This window comes from Panthera uncia, chromosome B1 (assembly GCF_023721935.1).
Source record: "Panthera uncia isolate 11264 chromosome B1, Puncia_PCG_1.0, whole genome shotgun sequence".
Lineage (NCBI taxonomy): Eukaryota > Metazoa > Chordata > Mammalia > Carnivora > Felidae > Panthera > Panthera uncia.
Window position 1 is genome coordinate 150,084,732 of NC_064811.1, and position 12,210 is coordinate 150,096,941.

Below are 12,210 nucleotides of genomic sequence, written 5' to 3' on the forward strand. Positions count from 1 at the left end.
GGAACTGGAAATGAAACAGTTGAATATTGGGCATTCCATATTAACAGAAAAATAGTACTGTTAAGGGAACATGGATGGTATAGTCCTCAGACTTTTGGGCCTTTGGTCTAATTTTAGAGTTTAAAGGAAGTTTTTTTTGTCACATGGCTATTTGGAAAGCAAGGGCATGATGTCACCTAATTCTTGAAGAAATCTAGACTGTTAGCTCTTTGGCAAACAGTTTTTTTAAAAGAATAGTGGTAAAATACACGTAACAAAATTAACCATTTAACCGTTTTTAAGTGTACAGATCAGGGACATTAGGTACATTCATACTGTTGTGCAACCATCACACCATCTATCCGTAAAACACTTCATCTCGTAAAACTGAAACGGTGTCCCCATTCAATACTTACTCCCCATTCTTCTCTCTCTCAAGCCCTTGGTAGCCACCATTCTACTTTCTGTCTCTGAATTTGACTACTCTAGGTACCTCATATAAGTGGGATGATAAGGTATCTGTCTTCTGCATCCAGATCATTTCACTGAACAGAATGTCCATGTTATACCATTTCCAGGCATTCGGTTTTGTATCATTCCTTCCTTTTAAGGCTCAGTAGTGTTTCATTGTATGTACATACCACATTTTGCTTATCATTCATTCATCCATCAGTGGACACTTGGGTCGTCTCATGGTAATTCTAAGTTTTTGAAGAACTGCCACAGTATTTTCCGTAATGGATACACCATTTTATATTCACAACAGCGCACATGACTTCCAGTTTCTCCATATGCTTGCCAACACTGGTTATTTTCTAGGTTTTTGGTTTTTTTGATAGGAGACATCCTGATGGGTGTGAGGGGATATCTCATAGGCTTTTGATTTGCATTTCTCTAGTGATTAGTCATGTCCGACATCTTTTCATATACTCGGCTGTTTTTATGTCTTCTTTGGAAACAGGTCTTCAATTCTTCAATTCCTTTGCCCCTTTCTGAATTGTTTTGTTGTTGTTGATGATGAGTTATATTCTGCAAACATTTTTGTAAGGAATTTCTTTCTGTTCCCTGTGATTATGTTTGGCATACACTGAACTGTCAAAAGATGTTTGTTAAATTGGAAGAGGAAAAACTTTGTGGAATTAAAAATCAACCAAGTTCAGCAAACATTTATTGAGCTGTGTACTGAGTTAGACTTGAGGATATGTAGATGTATGAGACAGTCCCTGCTTAAGAGTTAGCTAGAGGATATGCTGGTAATTGGTAAAATTATAGGGCAGATTCAACTCTGGGAAGATTTATTGCAGTACTGCTTATAGGACTGAGCCCAAAAGCATGAAGGGAAAGGTGCTGTGTTTGTGTTTTCCCTAATTCCTTGTTAGACTCTATAACTTGGACAGTTTTCTTATCCATGGGATAACTATCAGAACTATCCTAATAGTTCTGTATAAAAAGATATATGGTCCTAATAAAAAAGATGCCAGTTTGTTAGCCAGAGAAAAACATAAGGAAAATGTTTTGTGAAAACACCAACTGGACTGGTATCAGGAAATGCGGGATATATGCAGTAGTAAATCTCAAGGACATTTAACCCTTACTAATTATAAACAAAAACATCTTTACATTCAGGATTTTAGTTGAAATCAGTAGAACCACAGATATGAATGTAAACATCATCATCTAAGACTTGCAGGTTTTGACTGAAGAGTAATAGAGTGTCATGGTTTAGAGATGAACACCAGAGCCAGACTGCCCAGATTGACATCTCTACTTGTGTGACCTTGACCTTGAGTACATTACTGAACATCTCTGTACCTTGGTTTCCTTTTTGGTGAAATGCAGATAATAGTACCATCCTCAGAAGGTTGTTGTGAGAATTAGATACATTAATATAACTAAAGCACGTTGAACACTGCCTAACCTATAGTAAGTACTCAATAAGTATTAGCTTATAATCTTTATGATTGTTGTTATTTGTAGAGATAGAACTCCATAGTAGACTATTTCCTCTTGATTACTTTTAGTAATTAGAATATAGTGCCACCAAGAAAGTGTGTTACTTTTCAGGTGGATAGATTTGGGCTTATTACTGAGACTGTTCCTAAGTGTCATTAATGAAATCAAAGGCAATAATGTGCTTTCTCCCCAGATTAAAAAAAAAAAAAAAAAAAAAAGAATGCTCTTAAGATAATGAATATTATAAATAGCCTCACTTGTTGGCAGCTAGATATAAATAAAATTTGAAATCTTTGTATGACTGATGGATGATCTGCAATTATTATAAGGTAAAAAAAGATGAAAACCCGTATATATGGCATGAGTTTGTAGGAAAATATAGAGAGGAAATACATGTGTGTGTGCTTGGTTATGCATCAGTGGTTTTCAACTGAGGGCAGTGTCTGGAGACATTTTTGTTTGTCACAACTAGAGGTGCTTCTGGTGACCGGTAGATAGAGGCCAGGGATGCTGTTTAATATCCTACAGTGCAAAGGATAGCCTCCGATAACAAAGGATTATCTGGCCCCAAATACTAGTGGTGCTGAGGTTGATATACATAGAGTAGCTCCAGAATATCTATTCTGTACATATTTTATATACATAAAATATCTATGGAAAAATACTGAAGAAACTGGTAAGAGTGATTGCGTCTGGGAAGGGAGCTGAGTGGCTGGGATGAGAGGAAATTAAGCTTGTGCTATAGTCCTTTTGTACCTTCATGACTTTGTACCATGTGTGTTTTGTCCTACTCAAAAAATTGTTTAAAAATTAAGTTCAGGGGCGCCTGGGTGGCTCAGTCGGTTAGGCGTCCGACTTCAGCTCAGGTCACGATCTCGCAGTCCGTGAGTTCGAGCCCCGCGTCAGGCTCTGGGCTGATGGCTCAGAGCCTGGAGCCTGCTTCTGGTTCTGTGTCTCCCTCTCTCTCTGCCCCTCCCCCGTTCATGCTCTGTCTCTCTCTGTCTCAAAAATAAACAAACGTTAAAAAAAATTTTTTTTTAAATAAATAAATTTAAAAAAATTAAGTTTAAAACTGTTTCTTGAGTCCATTTCCCTCATTTACGGCCACTTCTGATGCTTCTGCTCTCCTTTGCCACAGAACTCGAATTTTCTATACAAATTGATTTCAGTTCTGTTCTCTCTTTTTAAAAACTTTTAACATGGATTGAGTCAGTCTCAGACAGTCTGTTTAGCTGCTCTGCCTCTCTTTCGCCTCTTCTAGACTTGGCAGACACTCACTGTGTGGGGCGGGGAACCCAAAACATCACACTCACTTCTCTGGATTTTCTTAGCCTTAACTGGGACTGTGTAATTCTCTGCTTTGCTCCACTATAATATCTTGGAGTCATTCCCCTCCTGCCCCCCAATATTTTGTTGCGGTTTTCTTAGTAAGAGAGACCATTGAAATGAGCCAGTTCACCATTACTGGAAGCAGGACTCTGGCTAGAATGTTTTTTTTTTTTTTTTTTAAAAACCTTAGTGAGGTATAATTTACATATATACAGTGTACCCATTTTTGAGAGTACAGTTCCATGAGTTTTGACAAATGTATATACCTCTAATATATAATATCGTAATAACCATGATAAATTTTCATTATTATAAAAAATTATCTTGGGTCGCTTCCGAGTCAGCCCCCTGCCACTCTCCCCCCCACCCCTCACTTCATTCTCTGGCCCCATACAACCACTGCTCTCTCTATATAGACTGGTTTTGTATTTTCTTTTCTGCCTGGCTTGTTTTTCTCAGCACAAGTCATCCATGTTGTGTTTTATCCATGGAGATTTATCCATGTTGCATTTATCAGTGACTCATTTCATTCCTGAATAGTATGCCATTGTATGCATATGCCATAATTGTTTATCTGTTCACCTGCTGATGGACATTTGGGTTGTTTCCAGTTTTTGCCTACTATACCCAGAGCTGCTGTGAACATTTCTGTGCACATCTTCGTGTGGACATATGTTTTCATTTCAGCGAGAGCCCTGTGCTTCCTTCCTTGTGCTATGTCCAGAAATTGCCTCTTGACAGAAATCCAGGGCAGTCCTTGAGCTCACGTCCTTTGTTGCCCCTCTGTCAAGGATGACAGTCCTGTGCTGCCTGTCATCAGTATCTCATGAGTTGTTTCATATCTTTTGTTTTCCCATTGTTTATAGTAGAGGGGCGTGCCCCATGGCAGTTACCTTTTGTGGGCAGAAGACAGGGAGTCTTCCTGCCGTCTCTTTTAAACCCATGTCAGTCAGACTTTGCCTCACTGCTCCACAGAATCTGCCCTTGCCAAAGTCACCAGTGACTTCCATGTTAGCAAATCCAGTGGGTATTTAAAAAAAATTTTTTTTAGAGGGAGAGAGGGAGAAAGAATCTCAAGCAGGTTCTATGCCCAGCATGGAGCTTGACATGGGGCTCGATCTCAATGACTCTGAGATCATGACCTGAGCCAAAATCAGGAGTCGGACACCTTACAGACTGAGCCACCCAGGCATCCCTCCAGTGGGCATTTTTTAATCCTCATCTTACCTCGCCCGTGACATAGATGTTCACTGCTTCTTGAAGCACTCATTTTCCTTGGCTTCTCAGACCCCACCATCTCCTGGTTTTCTTCCTGCTTCACTGGCCACTCCTCCTTAATCTCTGTTGCATTTTTCTTATCCCAGGCTTATCATGTCTGGGGCCCAGCAGTTCAGTCCTAGGACTGCCTTCATCTGTTATCTACACCAATTGTTTATTACATCATGGCCGGATGTAACAACATGGCTGGGATGTTTAGTGACAATGGCCAGATTGCTCGCTATGGTGTCACCCTCTCTCCTAAATTCCAGACTTGTATTGAACCCCCAACTCAGTATTCTTAATTTGGGGTGTCATCAGCTGTCAACCTCTCACACTTAACATGTTCAAACTCCAGTTCTGACTACTTCCCCACACCTACCTTCAGACGGTTTTATCCAATGTCTTTCCTATTTCAGTTGATGTCAGTTCCATCCTTCTAGTTATTCAAACTCAACACCTGTGTCCACTAGGAAATGTTGGTTCTGCCTTCAGAATATATCCACACCCTGACTGCTTCCTGCCACCTGCACTATATCCAGTATGATCTGAGCAATCATTTTTTCTTGTCTAGGTTTATAACAGCTTCTAAAGCTGGTTTTCTCGTCCATGGCACTACTGAAGTTTTAGCCTAGATAATTCTTTGCTGTGAGGCAGGTCCTGTGCAAATAGGATGATTAAGCAGCATCCCTGGCCTCTATCCACTAAATGCCACTGGCACCTCTCCCACCCGCCCAGTTGTGGCAACCACAGGTATCTGCACATATTGCCAGATGTCCTTTGAGCAAAATACCCCTGGTTGAGAACACTGTTCTCAGTTGATCTTTCTTCATCCGTCCGTGGTCTCCTTCTGCATAACAGAGTGATTCTTTCAGAGTTTAAGTCTGTGCTATTCTGCTTTCCTGCTCCCCCGCCCCCCACCCCTGCCACTGTTTCCTCCTTTTCATTCAGAACAAAAGCCAAAGCCCTTTCAGTGGACTTGCAGCCATATATAATATGGGCCTTTTCTCTTTCTGACCTCATCTCCTGCCACCCCTCTTCTTACTCATTCCATCCTAGCCACTGACCCCTGTGCCAGTTTGTGAATACATCAGGCATCCTCCTGCCTTAGGATTTTGCACTAGATTCTCTGTCTCTCTAGAGCACTCTTCCCCCAGTTAGCTTCTATGCATTTTCTTAGCAAGGTCCACACTTACTGCCAGTTTAAAATTGCTTCTGTTTTTGGAAGCCAATTGGAAATTGGTAAGAAATAGCAGTATAAGGATATTATTTAGAAATATGAAGGAAGTAAAACCCAGGAGAACCAACTAAGAATGGAGAGAGATGGGGCAGGGAATTTGCTGTGTTGTTGTTTTTTTAGCTTTGTTGAGATACAATTCACATGGCATATAATTTACCTATTTATAATGTATAGTTCAATGGCTTTTAATATATTCACAGAGTTTTCACCAGAACCAATTTTAAAACATTTCATTACCCCTAAAAGAAACTCTACCTGGTGGCAGTCATCCCCCATGACCCCCCTACCCACCCTAGGTAACTGCTGATTTACTTTCTGTCTCTTAAGATTTGCCTATTCTGTACATCTCATGTAAATGGAATCTTACAACATGTGGTCTTTTGTCACTGGTTTCCTTCACTGAGCATAACGTTTTCAAGGTTCATCTTTGTTGTAACATGTATCAGTACTTTATTCCTTTTTGTTGCCCAGTAATACTCCATTGTAGAAATATACCATGGTGTATCCATTCATTAGTTAATAGGCATTTGTGTTTCTTCCACTTTTTGGTCTGTTATGAATAATGCAGCTGTGAACACTATCAGTTTTTCTGTGGCCTGTATTTTCATTTTTCTTGGGTATAGATGTAGAGTGAAATTGCTGGGTGGTATGGTTACTGTATGTTTAACTTGACTTGAGTAACCACCACCCTCTTTTCCAAAACAGCTACACTATTTGACATTCCCACCAGCAGTGTATGAGGATTTTAATTTCTCTTTATCTTTGCCAGCACTTGTTACTATCTGTCTTTTTTATTATAGCCATGCTAGTGGCTATAAAGTAACATCTACATGTGGTTTGATTTGCATGTCCATGTCGGCTAATGATGTTGACCATTTTTCATGTGATTATTGTCCATTTGTGTCTTCTTTGGAGAAATAGCTATTCAGGCCTTTGCCCAATGTTTAATTGGGTTGTGTGTCTTTATTCTTGTTTAGTAAACTTTTTAATATTTTCCAGTACCAGTCCCTTATCAGATACATGATTTGTGAATATTTTCTCCAATTCTGTGGGTTGTCTTTTCACTTTCCTGATAGTATTGTTTGAAGACTAAGGATACAGAAATAGGTTAAAAGACTCATCCCGTTGTCTGAAGAAACTTAAAATCTAGTGCAAAAGAAAGAAATGAAATAAATACCAAAATAATTTGATCCTCCCAACTTTTTCAGTTCCTGAATAGTTGAGAGAGAGTAGCAAAGCTTTGGATGGTGAGGGTCTTCTTTGAAAATTTATCCTTATCTCTTTGTTTTCTAAGCTTTTTATTTCCCATCAGGTATCGCTAAGTTTGCATTACTGATGACTGTGGCTGGTTTCTAGCACACCTAGGCTTAGATACTAAGTGTGCTATTGGGTTGTTGTTTTGTTTTGTTTTTTAATGTTTATCTATTTTGAGACAGAGTGTGCAAGCAGGGGACAGGCAGAGAAAGAGAGAGATTCCTAAGGAGACTGCACTGTCAGCATGGAGCCTGACACAGAGCCTGATCCACGAACTGTGAGATCCTGACCTGAGCCAAAATCACGAGATGGATGCTTAACCTACTGAGCCACCGAGGCGCCCCCTATTGGGTGTAATGACAAAGTGGACACAGCTGAAGAAAGTCTAGAAAATAGACTAGAAAACAGCGACCCAGAATGCAGCTGTGAAAGAGGAAAAGCTGGGAAATATGAAACAAGTTTAAAGTGAGAAGACCAGCAGCACAAAGAAGAGAGAAAATGGGACAGAGGCAGTGTTTAAGGGGATAAGGGCTGAAGATGGTCTAGAATTAGTGATAAATCCACAGATTCAAAAAATTTAATGAATCCGAGCAGATTACATTTAAAGAAATCTTCACTTACAAACATAATAGCAGATGTAACTGTGTAACAGTGTAGCAGAACGCCATACACACGCATAAACACACACACACACACACACACACACACACACACACACACACATTCACAGAGAGGAGACTCTTAATGCAGCCAGAGAAGATACACTGATTATCTGCAAAGAAGCAACGGTTATAAATGAAAGCAGAGTTCTTAAAGTGGAACCCAAAAGACATTGGAGTAATATATTGAGGGAAATAACTGGCAACCTAGAATTTTACCCCCAGCAAATAAAGCTTTCATGAAAGTGGATGGAAAAAGTTTTCAGATAAAGCTTTACCACCAGTAGGCCTTTGATAAAGGAAATTTTAAAGGATGTATTTCAGTCAGGAGGAAAGAATACTTATCATCTGCAGTATCCCCAAACCGGCGGTAACCCAACTGTCCATCAGCAAAAGACTGGATAAGTAAACTGCTATATGTTTGTAAATGCAAAGAAATGAAGTATGGTTACATGCAAGAGTAGAGAGCAGGGGTTGGTAAGCTTTTTCTGTAGAGGGCCACATAGAAATAATTTGCAGAGCATAGGGTCTCTGTTACAACCACTCAACTTGACTATTGGACTGTAAAATCAGCAACAAACAATATATAAAAAAATGGATGTGACTGTGTTTTCCTTAAATGTTATTTACAAAAACAGGTGGCAGATCAGAGTTGGCCTGCAGGCTATTATTTATTCCCTGGTGTGGAAGAATCTCATTAACTTCATGTTGACAGAAAGAAATGAGACACAAAGATAACATCCGGTATGATTCCACTTGTATAAAAATTGAGAGGGCAGGTGAAAATCTGATATTTAGGTGCCATACTTGGGTGGTCAAGTTATTTTAAAATACAAAGAAGTGATTACTATGTTAAGACAATAGTGATTACTTTGGGGGAGAGGCAAGGAGTTGGCATTGAGAAGGGACTCACGGGGAACTTTTGGGGTGATATTAGTGTTCTGTTTTTTTTTCTTGGTTGGCAATTACATAGGTTATTTGTGAACATTATGTTATATGTACTTTCTGTGGCTGTTACTCTCCCACCCTCCCGAAAGTAAATGGTTCAAAACCAGAACTAAAAGCAAGAGGAAGAGTGATTATCACAAAACTGAGGATAATGATTACAATTAGGACAGTGGTTTTCAACTGGGCGTGATATTGCCCCTCGTGGGACATGTGGCAATGTCTGGAGAGAATTTTGGTTTTCACAGCTGGGGAGATGTTAATTCTATCTAGTGGGTAGAGGCCAGACTGCTAAACATCCTACAGTGCACAGCACAGCCATGCCCCTCTGTCCCCGAACAAATAATTACTCACCCCAAAATGTCAGTAGCTCAGAGGTTGACGAACTCTATTCTAGGAGGAGGGGGCACAGGGGTGCTGGATGCTTCTGGGTGCAAGCAGTGTTCTGTTTTCTAATCCAGGGAGTGGTGGTGTGGTGGAATTTCTTTATAACTAACTGTATGGACTTCAGATGTTCCTATATATGATGATATGTGTCACAATAAATCTAAAAATTACTTGGTCCCTTTCTGGTAGACTTAATTACTTGAGTAATTTATGTAATATTAAACCTGTAATGAAGGTTGACTGAGAGTAACATGCAGCAGTTTCATTATCAGGGTATCAACTGTAAATGGCAGTCAGTTTTCCTACACACATTCAATGACGTGCTTAGGGTGTTAGATAGACTTGAGCTGACCTTGCATGACCATGGTCATGGAGGCAGAAGCTTTTGAGTCTGGGGCTTTTTTTCTTAGAGACATCCACACAATCTTGAAGAGGGAAAATGAGTTGACTTTGCACTTTGGTATCATAACTTCCTCCTTCATGTACTGAATTAGAGAAAACTTTGTAATTTCTTAGGTGATAGGGTTATCAAGAAATCATCAACTCCAAGATTCATAAAGAAAGGAGCTATGAGATTATTTTTGTAGGTACTAAGAAAAGAAAGCAGAGTTTTCAGTTGTTTTCTTTTGAGATTTGACAGTGCTAGCTAGAAAGTTACTTTTTTTCTTTGATGGTATCGTGATTACTCTTTTCTGAGAAATGCCGTCGTAGTTGCAAAAACCCTGGTTGGGGACAGATGTACTTTGTTCTATTGCTGATTGCTGAGGCTGGGCACAGTGTAGTTGGGCCTTTGTGATGTATTCCCAGAAGTGCAGTCAGTGAAATGTTTAAAGTGACCCAGGGGACCCTGTATTATTTGTCAGGAAGGTAGTGAGTGTGTAACAGCTTCCAAGTGGTAGTGCTTTGTCCTCATGCAGTCCGGCCCACAGGTTTATCTGTGCAGGCTGATTCTTTTGTGCATAAAGCAAGCAGAAGACAGCTGAAGAGTTCCTCATCTGTAGATTAAGTTCCACCTCAAGACCCGTAGAGGGTGCTGATAGCTCTGCAAATGGGACGGAGCAGCTCACTGCTTACTGTCCTGCCCAGTAGAAACCAGGCCTTGCTAACTGCCGCTCCCAATACTGAAAAGCCTTTAGAATCTTCCTGTGAGGGAAGACCTATCCAAGGAATGGACCTGGACAACTAATAGGTTATTTTTCTGCCATGTCATCCTTGGTAAATACAGTATCTTCATCGAAGTGAATTTTTGATCATATTGCTTGTATTAAAGCTGAAAAGCAGATGACACAATAACCCAATAACATACTTTTCTACTGTTATAATATTTTTAGTTAGTTAAGCCTGTGTATCAATTCATACAGTATTGTTTTAACTAAGTAGAGATTCCATACTGTTCGCTTCATAGAATGTCTTGCACAGATTCTAGAAATAACCCTTATTTTCTTGTGGGACATAAAACTCGGTGTATTCTTCAGAATTTCATTTTTTGGAATTATTTTATTAATTAGTTCTCTCTACCAGACTCAACTTAGCTTTTCAGTGGACTTCATGGTTTTACGAAATGTTTGTTACTTCCAGCAGGTATTTTGTCCCTTATGATTTTAAATATTTTTGAAAATAAACTGGGATGCCAAACACCTGTTTAGGACAGGGGTCTTCAAGTTTTTTTGCACTTTGAAAAACAGCATACCCTGTCTCACATTTTTTTTTTTTTAAGTTTATTTACTTCTTTTGAGAGAAAGTGAGTGAGCTGGAGATGGGCAGAGAGAGGGAGAGAGAGAATCCCAAGCAGGCTCTGTGCTGTCAACACAGAGCCCAGCACAGGGCTCGAACCCACGAACTGTGAGATCATGACCTGAGCCTAAATCAAGAGTTGGATGCTTAACCGACTGAGCCACACATGCACCCCCCCCACCTCCGCCTCACATTTTTGAGAACAACATTTGTAAGGTTTTTAATCATAGCTTTAAATCATTGCAAAAAATATAATTTCTGGCCTATTGGGAAATGCTAGCATTTTAAAATAATACCATTACGTTGTTAAATGTATCCAGCGGATGCTGTATACCAGTACAATTTGATATTCATTGCCACATATTTATAAATACACCAGCAAGTCTTTTAGTAGTCAGAAATGTTGTATTTCGTTGTTCCTTTTCCTCTGAAATAATGTTTCCATTGCACATACCCCATAGTATTTTATGCTTATATGTTTCTTTTTGTTTAAACTTTTAAAAATTCGTCACCCTATTCTATTTCTCTGCTACAAAACAAATACATATAAATACACCATTCCTGGGAAAGACTGCTCCTGTGTAAATCAGCCCCCAAAAGTCTCTGTTCCTAGAATGGGATTTGCCACCATACCTCTCCAAAAAAGAGAGAGAGAGAGAGAGGAAGGAATTTGAGCAATTCAAGGTTGCTTTATTTCTAGTAACCCCAAAATTTTAAGTGTAATATTTTTCTTTGGATGAAGTTGTCATTGCATCAGTAGATGGCAATGAATAAAACTGGGAAATATATTACAAATTTTGAAAATAATTATTATAATAGTGCAATCTTTCTGGAAGTGCGTCTCTTGATGAGATAGATAGATTGGTGCGGGGAGGGGGCTGCTTTTGCTGCTTTGATTAAAAGATGCTTCCCAGTCCTTTGGTTTGTGCCTTGCTTATATCCTTGTTGAGAGGAGAGTTGTGCCCCTCTTGTAAAGTGAGGGAAGGACCCATGGGAGAAGTGGAGGAGGAGAGCCACATTGCTGCATCCGCTCACAGAGCAGTGTGGGGAAAAAGCTAGGGACTGATTCCCCTGGGATCTGTCCGTGCTCCATGTACTGTGGGAAGCCTGTGTCCTCGGCAGGTGAGAAGCTCTCCCGGTGAGGCTTAGTGTCCTCTGAAGTGCAAGAGCAGCTCTGATGGGGACATGGTGTAATGGGTAAGGATGTGGACTGTCACTCATCTCTGCCTAGGTTTGAATCCCTTCATAGCCACCTCCTAGATGTGCCTCGTTTAATCCCTCTGTGCCTCAGTGTCCTGTGAAGTACAGTTAGTCATCATGGCCCCTCCTTTGCAGGACATGCATAGAAAGCTCTGGAGTCCAGGGTCTCGTGCCTCATAAGCCTTCAGTTGATCATAACTACTTATCTAAGCTCGGAACTTACTAAGTGACTTGTGTTTGGAACATCAAAATTGAGAATATTACGTACCCTAA

At 39.9% G+C, this 12,210-nt stretch overlaps 1 protein-coding gene across 4 annotated transcripts in view; it reads left to right on the plus strand.

Moving 5' to 3' along the window:
* PINX1 (PIN2 (TERF1) interacting telomerase inhibitor 1) overlaps positions 1 to 12,210 on the plus strand; it is an 88,203-nt gene that overhangs the window by 10,644 nt on the left and 65,349 nt on the right. The gene's annotated exons all lie outside the window — the stretch shown is intronic.